Source organism: Garra rufa, chromosome 1 (genome assembly GCF_049309525.1).
Source record: "Garra rufa chromosome 1, GarRuf1.0, whole genome shotgun sequence".
NCBI lineage: Eukaryota > Metazoa > Chordata > Actinopteri > Cypriniformes > Cyprinidae > Garra > Garra rufa.
The window spans coordinates 83,318,112-83,331,705 of NC_133361.1; the positions used below are offsets into that span (position 1 = coordinate 83,318,112).

Consider the following 13,594-nt stretch of genomic DNA (forward strand, 5'->3'; position numbering starts at 1 on the left):
TACATGACGATTTGGTCACACAAATAATAGTTTTATATAATTCTAAACTGTTAAGTGTATACTTTTGTGTACACTCACAATAACAACAGAACTTTGTGCTTTTTTAAAATAAAGAAAACAAACAGGGTGCTCTCTTCATGCCTTCTCTGTCTTTGTGAACTGCTTTTAAAATGAACCAAAACTCACCAGAACACACGCCATGCAGACAGGAGATATATATATACACACACACACACACACACACACACACACACACACAAATACACATACACATACACATACACATACACACACACACACACACACACACACACACACACACACACACACACACACACACAGTGGGACAAATAAGTATTTGATACACTGCTGATTTTTCAAGTTTTTCCCACTTACATGGAGAGATCTATAATTTTTATTATAGGTACACCTCATCTCTGAGAGACAGAATCTAAAAAATAAATCATCCAGAAAATCACACTGTATGATTTTTAAATCATTAATTTCCATTTTATTGCATGAAAAAAAGTATTTGATGCAATAGAAAAATATAACTTAATATTTGGTACAGAAACCTTTGTTTACAATTACAGAGGTCAGACATTTCCTGTAGTTCTTCACCAGGGGCCTCATGTATCAACGCTGCGTAAGCACAAAAACTTTGCGTACGCCAGATTTCACGCTCATGTTTGGATTTACTATCGATGAAATGAACGTGAGAATGTGCGTTGATCTGCGCCAACTTCATGTCTGGCATACGTGTATTTCTTGCGCGTGTTTGTTTTATTTCCCCTTGGCGACTCCTAGAGGCAATTATATTAAATTGCACACTACAAAGTATCGCACCAACACATGTGAAAAACATTGCTATTAATTTATAATTGATAAAATGGGTTAATTGACACAATATTTTTCTACCAATTATGTGATTTAGAACGTATAAAAGCATTTGCAAATGTATACAACCCTTAGTCTATGGCAATGGCAGTGTTGGCCTTATTAGAGGACATTGTCAATGGCACCTTTTGACGGGCATGTGCTGAAACTGAAAAAAGGGACCCCCCCCCCCCCTCCAACCCCTCCACCCCCTCCACCACCAAAAAAAAATAACACACAATAATATTCTTATATTATATTTAATTAGTATTAATAACTTTTATACAGATAATATATACATATAGAGGGTATCTTACATATCTTATGCACATATATCTTATGTAAACTAATTAAAACAACACTGTGATCCACTGGGATGTCCCTCTCAATGGCTATAGAGGCTATATAATATGATGAAATGTTAATAAATTACATCATGTAATTTACAAGCATCAGCAAATTCAGCAGATAGCCATAAAATCAAAATAGAAATTTCTTATAATATATTTTACCTAGCTGACAAGGATCACTCGGTTGCTCTGTGTCAAACTAAATCACATTATGTCAGCATCACACCGTGTGGTGATGCATTATATGAACCTTTATAGACATAGGCCTACTTTAAGACAACGTTGCACTTATTCAAACAACAATATATTTTACCATTACAAGACTAAGACGTTCATCTGCTTCCGCTCTATGACTGACTGATGTGCTGAAATGTAAGTCGCCGCTGTTCTCCTCTTACCTGCATATTTACATCGGACCATTTCTTTTTTAATTCGTTCACAGTGCAATGTTCAGACCCAACTGCATTAACCGCGTCAGCTAAACTCTCCCACTCTATTTTTTCTATTTATTTTTTTTACAAACTTGCAAATAACATTTTTTTCTCTGGTCTACCTCCGATAGGAGCACCTTAAATTCACATTCTGTGAAGTTTCTCTTGCTTGCTTTTTCGTTTGGTTTTGCCAAAGTGGAGTCATTACCATATTAATACGGGGGAGGAGGCAGGGAGGGGTTTTGCGCTCATGCATGTGCGCTCAATTTCACGTTAATTCAGATGTACAAAGAGATTATGCGTGGAATTCCGCGTACGCAGTGTTTCATACATCTGATTTTTTTTACTGCGTACGCACATTTACAGCTTTGTCTGTACGCAATGTTTTAGTATTAATTCAATGCAAGTCTTTGTACATGAGGCCCCAGGTTTGCACACACTGCAGGAGGGATTTTGGCCCACTCCTCCATACAGGTCTTCTCCAGATCTCTCAGGTTTTGGGGCTGTCGCTGGGCAACACAGTGTTTCAGCTCCCTCCATAGATTATCTTTTGGGTTCAGGTCTGGAGACTAGCTAGGCCACTCCAGAACCTTGATATGCTTCTCACGGAGCCACTCCTTAGTTGCCCTGGCTGTGTGTTTGGGGATATTGTCATGCTGGAAGACCCAGCCACGACCCATCTTCAATGGTCTTACTGAGGGAAGGAGGTTGTTGGCCAAAATCTCGCGATACATGGCCCCATCCATCCTCCCCTCAATACAGTGGACATGTGCTGGCTTGAGCAGGGGGACCTTGTGTATGCTGAAAGATTTTTTTAATCCATGACAGTGTAGTGTGTTACTAATGGTAACTGTTGAGACTGTGGTCCCAGCTCTCAGGTCATTGACCAGGTCCTCCCTTGTAGTTCTAGGCTGATCCCTCACCTTTCTCAGGATCATTGTTTCTCCACAAGGAGAGATCTTGCATGGAGCCCCAGTCCAAGGGAGACTGACAGTCGTCTTGAATTTCTTCCTTTTTCTAACAATTGTGCCAACAGTTATTGCCTTCTCACCAAGCTGTTTGCCTATTGTCCTGTAGCCCATCCCAGCCTTGTGCAGGTCTACAATTTTGTCCCTAGTGTCCTTAGACAGCTCTTTGGTCTTTCCCATAGTGGAGAGGTTGGAGTCTGATTGATTGAGTGTGTGGACAGGTGTCTTTTATACAGGTAACAAGTTCAAACAGGTGCAATTACTACAGGTAATGAGTGGAGGATAGGAGGGCTTCTTAAAGACAAACGAACAGTTCTGTCTCTCACTTTAAAGGTGTATCTATGATGAAAATGGCAGATATCTCCATTCTTTATAAGTGGGAAAACTTGAAAAATCGGCAGTGTGTCAAATACATATTTGCCCCACTGTATATATAAAGCTTAATATCTCTACTTTTAAATAAAGCAAGTCTTATCAAAAACAAATATTATGTGATAAAGCAATCAGTATGAAACCAATGCGATGTATAGTTTTGCAGTCAAAGCTATTTATTTTTAATGCAACCATGCCCACAAGCTACTTTCATAGATCTGTTATTCTGACATAAACTTAGCTGTTTTTTCTCAAACCATGATTCCTGACTAAAATGTTTAAAATTGAATGAAACATTTTGGAAATTATTCATTGTATTGAAATTTATTACGATGTGATGAAATTTTCATGCTCTATATAATATAAAACAAAATACATTATTCCATGGAATGTCCGAATACTGGATTCTGATTGGCTGGCAGGTATGCAGTAAAATCGTATAATGCACAGGTAGTTCTAAGTCAGTTTAATCCCCGTTCTATATTAATAGGCTGCTTTAACTGATGCACGCAAATGCAGAGAGAGAGAGAGCAAGAGGTCGGAGATCGCATTGTGCTGCGCACATACATAAACATATTGTCAACGCTTGCCCGCGATTCTTATTAAAACAGCCTAGATACTAGATCGCTACATTACATTCCTCAGCAACGAGGTGGTAAAACTGCTGTTTTTGAATGAATTCGTTGTTTGTAGAGAGAGACGCACAGCATACAGGCAGGTACGCATATACACACACACACACACACACACACACACACACACAACTGTCATCTCTCTCACCTTCACTCTCTCTCAGTCGATCGATAATTTACTGAAACAAATGTTATAATTCATTTGAATAAATGTGATCTTACCGGGCAGCGAGGCCTGCTCTACGCAGGGGCAAGAGGGGGCGGCACCCCCTCAAATAAATGTCTTGCCCCCTCAAATCAAAACTTTGAAAACTTGAAAAAAGCACATGTTAATATGCTCACAAAATGAATATATTGCAAGTTGACAAAATGATCTGCGGTAGTGGAAAAATCCGCCGAAAAAGGGACACTACACAATACGGTATTAGATTTTACTCATGTCTCTGTCCCTCCACTGTGTGTATTCATTCAAAGGCTGCAGCGCGTGCACGCACACACTCCTTCCCTGAGCACTCGTTAAACATCCAATCACCATCCGCATGCAAATGAGTCAAGACGCAGGCTAACTGAGTGTTGTGTTGGATTTCAGAGCGGTCCCGGACTGAGTGGATAGACTTTAAAGAAGCTGCAGCGTTTTTTCAGTTACAACAATACTGCGATGAGTCCACGTCCGCTGAATTTGACAGACTGAAGACAAATTATCGTTGTCTGACAGACCCCTACGTAAAGCCCCGCCCCACATTGTAGTTCTATACTGCTTTGTTTCAAATAATCGCAGCAGTTTTTACAAAGCCAGCTTACTTACTTTCCACTCCAGCTTTCATCAGCTCACAAAGAGAAAGTTACTTCAGTAATGCATCCATTTTTCAGAGCTTTTAAAAAGTGTAGTGCTGCTCCTACCTATACTAACAGTAGTAGCAATGATACTGCTGCTAGTACATCAGAGACAGCCACTACTAGTAATACTACTACTTCAGCATCAGCAAGCACTGCTTCTCCTGTTCCTCCCCTAACATGTGCTGTCCCAAAGCAGCCTGCTCAGCTACCCAGTGATTTAAAGGTTGTATCAGCGATTTCTAGCCTAAAACATAAAGTGTCAAATTCAGCTGACCTTTATTCACGATCCGCCCGCTGCCTGCCCCATAAATTGTCTGTGAAAAAACCGCGTCTCTCTGGTCAGCCTAGGGTCCGAGATATGCCAAAAAAGCAATCGGCGCTATCAACAATAACCACAGATAAACAAACCGTGTTCCAACCAATCAGCGTCAGGGGGTTCGTGTTGTGGACTTTCCTACTGGTGCAGGGATGTGAGGGAGGCGGAGCGAAAGTCCACAACACCAAACCCCTGACGCTGATTGGTTGGAACAATGTTTGTTTTTGCTGTGGAAAGGTTGGTAGTGCCGATTGTTTTTTTGGCATATCTCGGACCCTAGGCTGACCAGAGAGACGCGGTTTTTTCACAGACAATTTATGGGGCAGGCAGCGAGCGGATCGTGATGAAAGATAAGCTGAATTTTACACATTATGTTTCAGGCTAGAAATCGCTGATACAACCTTTAAATAGCAATGCACCATCTCAGCCAGTTCTGGGTAGCTACCCAAAGCGTGCATTTGCTACAACATTAAGATCATTCAATCCTGCCTGGTACCGCACACGACCATGGCTAGAATACTCTGTTGAGTGAGATGCCTGCTTCTGTTTCCCCTGCTGGAAATATGGAAGCATTGTTAATGAGAGGGATGTTGTTTTTACTTTAACTGGTTTTAACAACTGGAAAGCAGCCCTTTTTCGAGACAAGGGGCTACAGAGGCATGTGTCCAGCCACAACCATGTGCATGCTTCAACTGTATGGACTCAGCACAAAAGCAGAGAGGCTACAGGGAGAACTGTTGACTCCCTGTTGGGTGGTAAAACACAACTTGAAAAAAAACATTACTATTCAAGAGTGTGGACAGTGATGTTAAAGGGATAGTTCGAGCATTTAAGACATGAAGTTGTTTTCAATCCTTATCAGCACTATAGTGTATACACACTGACCCACACTGCGTTCACCTCCCTGGTCAGAGTTCTGGCCGCTGGAAGTTTTTCAAGAAAGTAGTCACGGTTAGTTTCCGGGGCCTCAAAACTGTGCGTTTTTACGTGAAAAAAATATATGCGTTTCAAAGCTTGATTAATTTACATCACAAAAAACACTCCTGACAAAAATCATACCTCAGTTTTAATCGGCACTATTTTCTTTCCGTTTCCATCAATCCGCGCTGCTGTCAGTTCGCACGTTCCGATCAGCTGTTCCATTACACACTCGAATGACAACGACGTAAAAAGTAGAAAATTAACAATGGTGTGAACTTGTAAATTCCCAGGTTGTGACCACAAGAATGTGCAGGGATCGCCGTTCAGATTCCATCGTTTTCCTGTTTCTGATATAGTTATGAGACAGCTTTGGCTGGTTGCCATCGGCTACTCTGCGGGAGCTAAAATATCCAGTATCAAGGATTTTCGTGTGTGCAGTGCTCACTTCAGCGAAGACGATTACATCCCCAACCAAGGAGGAAAAATCAAAAAACGGATTTTAAAGAGTTCTGATGTACCAGTACCACGGGTAAGCTCTATTTACTAACTTTATGTCGCATACGACAGGTTTATTTTGAAGCTAACGTCGGTTTTTAGGCTAACGCTACACTGAGAATATTCTAACCGGGGCATTGATAGCATCGACAATAATCGACTGTCTATGTGGTGAGAAAATCGGCAAATGTCATAACTAATAAATTTAATTGAATCTATATAACACAACAAAATATGATGCTTTGCTATATTTGTTATTGTCTGTAACTATGCGGAACGCGTGTCGGTATCATCGTGTTTATAAGTGTGCTTGAAGTCACATACAGGCAGGTCTAAACCAGGTATCTCCAACTCCAGTCATCGTGAGCTACATTCCTGCAGCTCGATGTTTTCCTATGACAGGACACCTTTCTCAAATGAGACATTCTGTAGCCTGCTAATTACCCGTTGATTTGAGTCAGGTGTGTTGCATCAGAGAAAAACTAATACCAAGACAGTAGCTCACGAGGACTGGAGATCCCATGTCTAAATTGTACAGTAAACAATCTGATGTTTAGACTCCTGTGGAAATCACGTGAAATGAGGTCTAATATAAAAATACATATATCGTCTGTTCCGTCTGACATTGTGCTAAAATTGGTTTCATCATCAGAAGTTTTGTAGTCAGACATGTTGTCAGCGAGTCGCGCTATCAACAGCTGATAGGAACGTGCGAACTGACAGCAGCGCGGATTGATGGAAACGGAAAGAATATAGTGCCGATTAAAACTGAGGTATGATTTTTGTTAGGAGTGTTTTTTGTGATGTAAATTAATCAAGCTTTGAAACGCATATATTTTTTTCACGTAAAAACGCACAGTTTTGAGGCCCCGGAAACTAACCGTGACTACTTTCTTGAAAAACTTCCAGCGGCCAGAACTCTGACCAGGGAGGTGAACGCAGTGTGGGTCAGTGTGTATACACTATAGTGCTGATAAGGATTGAATACAACTTGTCTTAAATGCTCAAACTATCCCTTTAAGTTTCTCTGTGTGAATGAGTTGGGGCTCCGTGGGACTGCAGAAACCTTGAGGCCCAATGAAGCAGGTAATGATGACATCGCTTCAGGTCTCTTTCTGAAACTAATGGAGTATACCTTAGAGAAGGATGAGAAGCTAGCAAGCATTGCTAAGGGTATCCCAAAGAATGCAAAATATACATCTAAGGATATCCAAAATGAAATTATTCAAACAATGGCAGACATGGTGCTTAGAGAGGTCAAGAAAAAATATGAAAATGCTGATTCTGCAGGGTTCTGCCTCAAAAGTGATGGGACCAGGGTGTCACAGCATACAAGGAGGCAGAGACGGAGGTAAGTATAAAAGTATAAAGGTAAGATTATTTACAGGTTGGTAAGTATATTGAAGCAGGTATCTTGGTAAGTATGCTTATCTGAATAGTTGTAAAGTTCATTAGATTCAATCCAACAGGAAACATAGGTCGGCAAAGAGTCCAAATAAGTCCACATGAGAAGGAGCGATCGCAGGGATGTGATCTGTAGATCAGACAACGAGGAGTGAGCCAGTCCGGGTAGTGAAGAGGTAAGTGGATTCAGGTGTGTAATTAGAAGTCAGGTGACTGTGAACGTGCGTGAGTGTCTTCAGTGGGCGTGGCAGGTGGATCTGGCTGTGGTAGAACTCTGACACAGGGACAGGTGCAATGTGGAAAATTTATCTGTGATGATTCGCTTTGTGAGCAATTCCATGCCAGAGTATCTAATTGGGTTGCTTAACTTGCATCAACTTGATGCAGAGTACATCACCTCTAAGATATTGACACACCTTTCTGATGCTGGCTACAGTGCTGACAACATACTTAGCCAGTGTTATGATGGGGCTTCTGTGATTAGTGGGGTAAGAGGTGGTGTACAAGCTCTGCTCCAAAAGAAGCTTTCCTTATATCCACTGCTACAACCACCAACTGCACCAAGTAGTTGTGCATGCCATGTAGAGTGAACCATGTGCAAAAAGATTTTTTCAGCACCACCATGTGTCTGAGAAATATTATGCACCTCATCTTAAAAGGCTGCTTGAAATCCGATGGACAAGCCACTATGAGGTGACAAAGTGCATTGTTGAAAATCAAAACCATATTCTCAGTATCCTATGTGAGATGACAGTGGATGAAGATGCTGCAGTTGACCTGTGCACTGAGGCATCGGGCCTGTTATGTCAAATTAGGAGGCATCACTTCTTTGAGACTGGAGAGTTTCTAGTGCAGGTGCTTGGTGTCTTAAAACCAGCAAATGCAATTCTACAGTCTCAATCTGTGGATATGTGCAGTGCTTCTGAGGTTGTTGGTGCACTGGAGTCCCTAAAAAAACATTCGTAAAAATTAGTATTGGGCAGAGTTATCTGAGGAGATGATTCACATCTTCCAAAGAGAAGAAGAACAATGAGCAAACACCTTGGTCAAAGTGTTGTTCACTCAACTGTGGGCCATTCAGACTCTGATAATCCTACCCTTAATCCCCATCAGTCTCTGAAAAGATCTCTGCTCAACATCCTTGACAGGGCCATTTCAGAAATGGAGACAAGATTTTCACAGAGGAATGTTGACCTGATGAAAGCCATATCTAGTCTTGCACCCAAATCTAGTGCATTTCTAGATAAAACTCAGTTGCAGCCTCTTACTGTGCTGGTTGGCACAGTGACAGACAAAAATGAAATCCTTGTGGCAAAACAGATGTTGCTCAAAAAATGTCCAAATGAAGCAGACCTGTACTCTGTGTGTAAACACCTGCAAGAGTACAAGGAAGCCTTTCCGGAATTACATAAATTGTATTGTAAACAGCCCTGGTAATTGGTGTGTCTTCAGCAGCCTGTGAGAGCTCCTTCTCCACATTGTCACGGGTTCTAACCCCCTATCGTCGCACCATGTCACACAAAAGAAAGCAGAATTTGGTGATCTTGGCCCATGAGAAGTCCATAACAAATAACTTGGACATGGATGAATTTGTTAAAGTTTTTGCAAAGGGAAATAGGAGACTGTTGTTGTAGAGTGGATTGGAGAGAAGAGAGCTGTTCATTTACATAAAAAAAAAAAATAATAATAATAAAATATAAAAAAAACATAATATGATCTTTTCTATGGCCCATTTGCGTTTGCTTAGTTTTTTATTATTCATAAGACAACCTTTCAGTTTTGTAAATATTCTAGTTATAGTGTGTTAAGTCTTACTTTAGGTTAAACGTTTTTAAGAATTAGACCACCCTGCTAAGATAAATGTTATGTCGTTGATTGATAAAATCTGGATTAAGGATATTTTATTTTATTTTGTTTATTTAATTTTTATTTTTCAGTTTCCTCCTACTTCATGGAGGCAACCACCCTCCACTTCGTGTCGGGCAGTTATTAGCCTCCACGTCGTGCATTTAAAATCCTTTAATGCACGGCAAACCGTTGATTATCCCTTACGTATAAAAGTAATATGAGTGTACACTGTAACATGATGAATGCTACGAGTCTAAGAATGTCTAGATCATGTTTATTAATACTCTGTTTGCAAATATATGTTTATAACGATGGCATTTTTTCCACGCGTGATCAGTTGATTGCGCTGAGGCAACCAGTGTTGGAGGTCAGGGAAAAGCATAACATACCTGAGGAGGTAAGGAGGAGATGGCGAGGCTGTAGAGCGGGAGTGAAGCGGCGGATGAAAAGAAGAAGATTTAAACCCTGTATACCTGTAGTTATCATGGGAAATGCTAGATCCTTGGCGAATAAGATGGACGAATTGGAGGTGCTTGTCAGGACACGGAGGGATTATAGAGAGTGCAGTATCATGTGCCTCACAGAAACGTGGCTTCATGAACAGATACCGGACTCAAATGTAACTATTCCAGGCTTCCATACGGTTCGAGATGATAGAGATTTAATTGCGAGTGGTGGGAGGAAAGGAGGGGGGCTCGGATTACTTGTGAATTCGCGATGGTGCAATCCGGGACACATTACCATCAAAGAGCGTGTTTGTAATCGGAATATTGAGATTATGGCTGTCGGATTGCGCCCATATTATCTGCTGAGGGAATTTACAAGTGTGGTCTCCATTATTGTTTACATTCCTCCATCAGGAAACGCGGAATTTGCATGTGACATCATCCTCTCTGTGACAGCGAATATACAAACAAAATATCCTAGTGCTTTTGTTTTGATCACAGGTGATTTTAATCATGTATCTCTTTCCTCCACACTCCCAACTTTTTACCAGTTTGTTAACTGTAAAACGAGAAAATAAGACTCTTGATTTGCTGTATTCAAATATTAATGATGCCTATATTTCTACTGCCCTCCCTCCATAAGGGAGGTCGGATCATAATTTAGTACTGCTCACACCATCATACAGGCCTGTTGTTCAACAGCAACCAGTTATAGTGAGAACTGTGAGGACATGGTCTCATGAAGCTTTGGAGTCACTGCGTTGTGCACTAGAAACCACCGACTGGAATGTCCTGTATGAACCGCATGGTGATGATATTGATGCACTAATTGACTGTGTCTCTGAGTATATCAATTTCTGTGTGGACTGTTCCATCCCTAAGAAGGAAGTCCGCTGTTACCCTAATAATAAACCTTGGGTGAGCAGTGATCTGAAGGCTCTACTTAATGAAGAAGAGAGCTTTTAGGTCAAAAGATAGATTTCAATTAAAGCAAGTACAAGGAGAATTAAAACGAAGAATTTTCCAGATCACTCGCATATTCTTCGTTGTCCTCTACAAACTCTGGCTTCCCTTTCAGTCCAATTATGCCATCTCCATGTCAGACCAGATTATATATATTAGCTGACATGGTGAGAAAAGAATTGGGAAGGTTAAATCAGAGTAAGTCGGCTGGACCGGATGATATTAGTCCACGAGTGTTGAAGACATGTGCTAGCCAGCTGTGTGGAGTACTTCAGCATCTCTTTAATTTGAGTTTAAATCTTCAGAAAGTACCATTGCTATGGAAAACATCATGTCTGGTTCCAGTGCCTAAGAATAGACATCCTAAGGCACTGAATGACTACAGACTAGGGATGGACAATATTTATCGGACAGATAAATTATCGACCGATATGGGTAAAAATGACGTCATTTTTATTGCTCCGATAAATAAATAAAACCCGATCCGATAAAGTACTCTTGCTGGTAAATCAATCAATCAGTCTGGTTTATCTGAGATTCATCTGCTTTCCGAGTGCAAGTGACTGCAGCTGTAAACTGCAGTGACTCTCAGCCTTTGTCGCGTTTAATACGTCATCATCTGTGTCATCATCATCGCCTTCGCAGGTCCGGAAGTTTTTCACGGTGACAGAGGAGGACAATGCTATTGCTATTTGCAACACATGTTTAGCAAGGAATCCTAGAGGAGGTAAAAAGCCGTTAAGTGTTAACAATCTTATATCTCACTTCAGAGGTCGTCATCGCGGTGAATCTGTTTTAGGGGCCGTTCACATGTCGCGCCTAAAACGCGTGGAAAACGCTGAAGCGCCGCCTTCTCTTTCTTTCCAAACCCAAAGTCTTTGCCAAACCGCTCTGTAGTTTGAGCTCCAGTGGTGTCTGCCGTTGCTAATGGCATGACATGCGCTCTCCATAAAGACGCGGTAGTTTCAGCAAAGAATAAATAGATTTTCAGCATTAAAAATCGCTTGCAGTAGCTCTGTTATCAAATTTATTTAAAAATGTTTATTCCTGTACAGCTTTGATAAGCTGTTTCTCCACCTTGCCAGTGCTTTCAGTGTTATTAAGAGAAAGGATAAAGCTGATTGGTTGGTTCATGTCACATGACCTGCGTTGCGCTTGCAGCATTCTGAAAAGTTGAGATGTTTTTATCTCGATTCTGATGTTTTATTCCCCACCTTGTACGATTTGGCTGCTGCACACATTCATAATATGATCAATAAGAATGGACTGCATGTAAGCTTTACCACAGACATTTGGACATCTGACTTTACTCCATGATGCACTTTTCATTTTTTCCAGGTTGACAAAATGTCAAAGCATTTTATTTTATTTAGAATTGTGGTGCCTTACACATAAAAATCAGGACTGTTTGCTATGATTGTTAGACCCAGATATAAAATATAAATTTCATTAGTTCATCTTAGATTTTGTATTCTCCTGTGTGTACAAAATTATCATATAAAAATATGAATGTATTGGTTATCGGTATCGGTATCGGCCAAAAGAAGGACTTAATTATCGGTTATCGGTATCGGTTAGAAATTTTCATATCGTGCATCCCTACTACAGACCCATCGCATTAACCTCTCACTTAATGAAGGTTATGGAGAGATTGGTTTTGGCATACCTCAGACCACTAGTGTATCCATCACTTGACCCTCTGCAGTTTGCTTATCAGCCCCGGGTGGGTGTGGAAGATGCAATTATCTATCTACCGCAGAAGGCATATTGTTCACTGGATAGACCTAACACCATAGTTCGCATCCTGTTTTTTTATTTTTCCAGCACGTTCAATACTATTCAGCCATGATTGTTGAAGGCAAAACTGGACGAGATGCGAGTGGAAGCTTCATCAATCACTTGGATCCATGATTATCTAATGGGCAGGCCTCAGTTTGTGAGACTACAGGGATGTGTGTCTGAACGTTTGACAAGTAATATCGGTGCCCCCCAGGGAACTGTGCTATCTCCTTTTTTGTTTACAATTTACACTGCAGACTTTCAGTACAGTTCTGATTTATGTCATCTGCAAAAATACTTGGATGACACAGCCATAGTAAGCTGTGTGGAGAACCAGGAGGAGGATAATTACAGGGAGTTGGTTGATGGCTTTGTGAGGTGGTGTGGGGTAAATTGCTTGAAGTTAAATGTGGCGAAAACAAAAGAAATGGTCATAGATTTCAGCAGGAATAAGACCCCACCATCTCCAGTTTGCATCGGGGGGACCTATGTGGAACATGTGAAATCATATAAGTACTTGGGAGTTGAGTTGGACAACAAGTTGGCATGGTCTACAAACACCGAAGCTGTTTATAAGAAGGGCCTAAGTCGGCTATATTTCTTGAGGAAGCTAAAGTCTTTCAATGTGTGCAACAGGATACTTAAGATGTTTTATCAGACTGTTGTGGCGAGTACTATCTTCTTTGCTGTGGGGTGTTGGGGTATGGGACTTAAGACAAAGGATGCCAACAGATTAAACAAACTCTGAAACTGTTGTCGGTTCTGAGCTTGGTACTTTGGAGGAAGTGGCTAAGGATAGAATGCTGACAAAGCTGTTAACGATCATCAGCAATGAAACTCATCCTTTCCATAAGATTCTGGACAACCTTAAGAGTAGCTTTAGCAACAGGCTCATTCAGCCTCGTTGCTTGAAGGAGCGTTATAGGAAATCATTTCTACCTAGTGCTATTAGATTG

At 40.9% G+C, this 13,594-nt stretch overlaps 1 protein-coding gene across 1 annotated transcript in view; it reads right to left on the bottom strand.

The window, feature by feature from the left end:
* The window catches only part of LOC141342745 (uncharacterized), a 74,950-nt gene that overhangs the window by 40,833 nt on the left and 20,523 nt on the right, over positions 1 to 13,594 (bottom strand). The gene's annotated exons all lie outside the window — the stretch shown is intronic.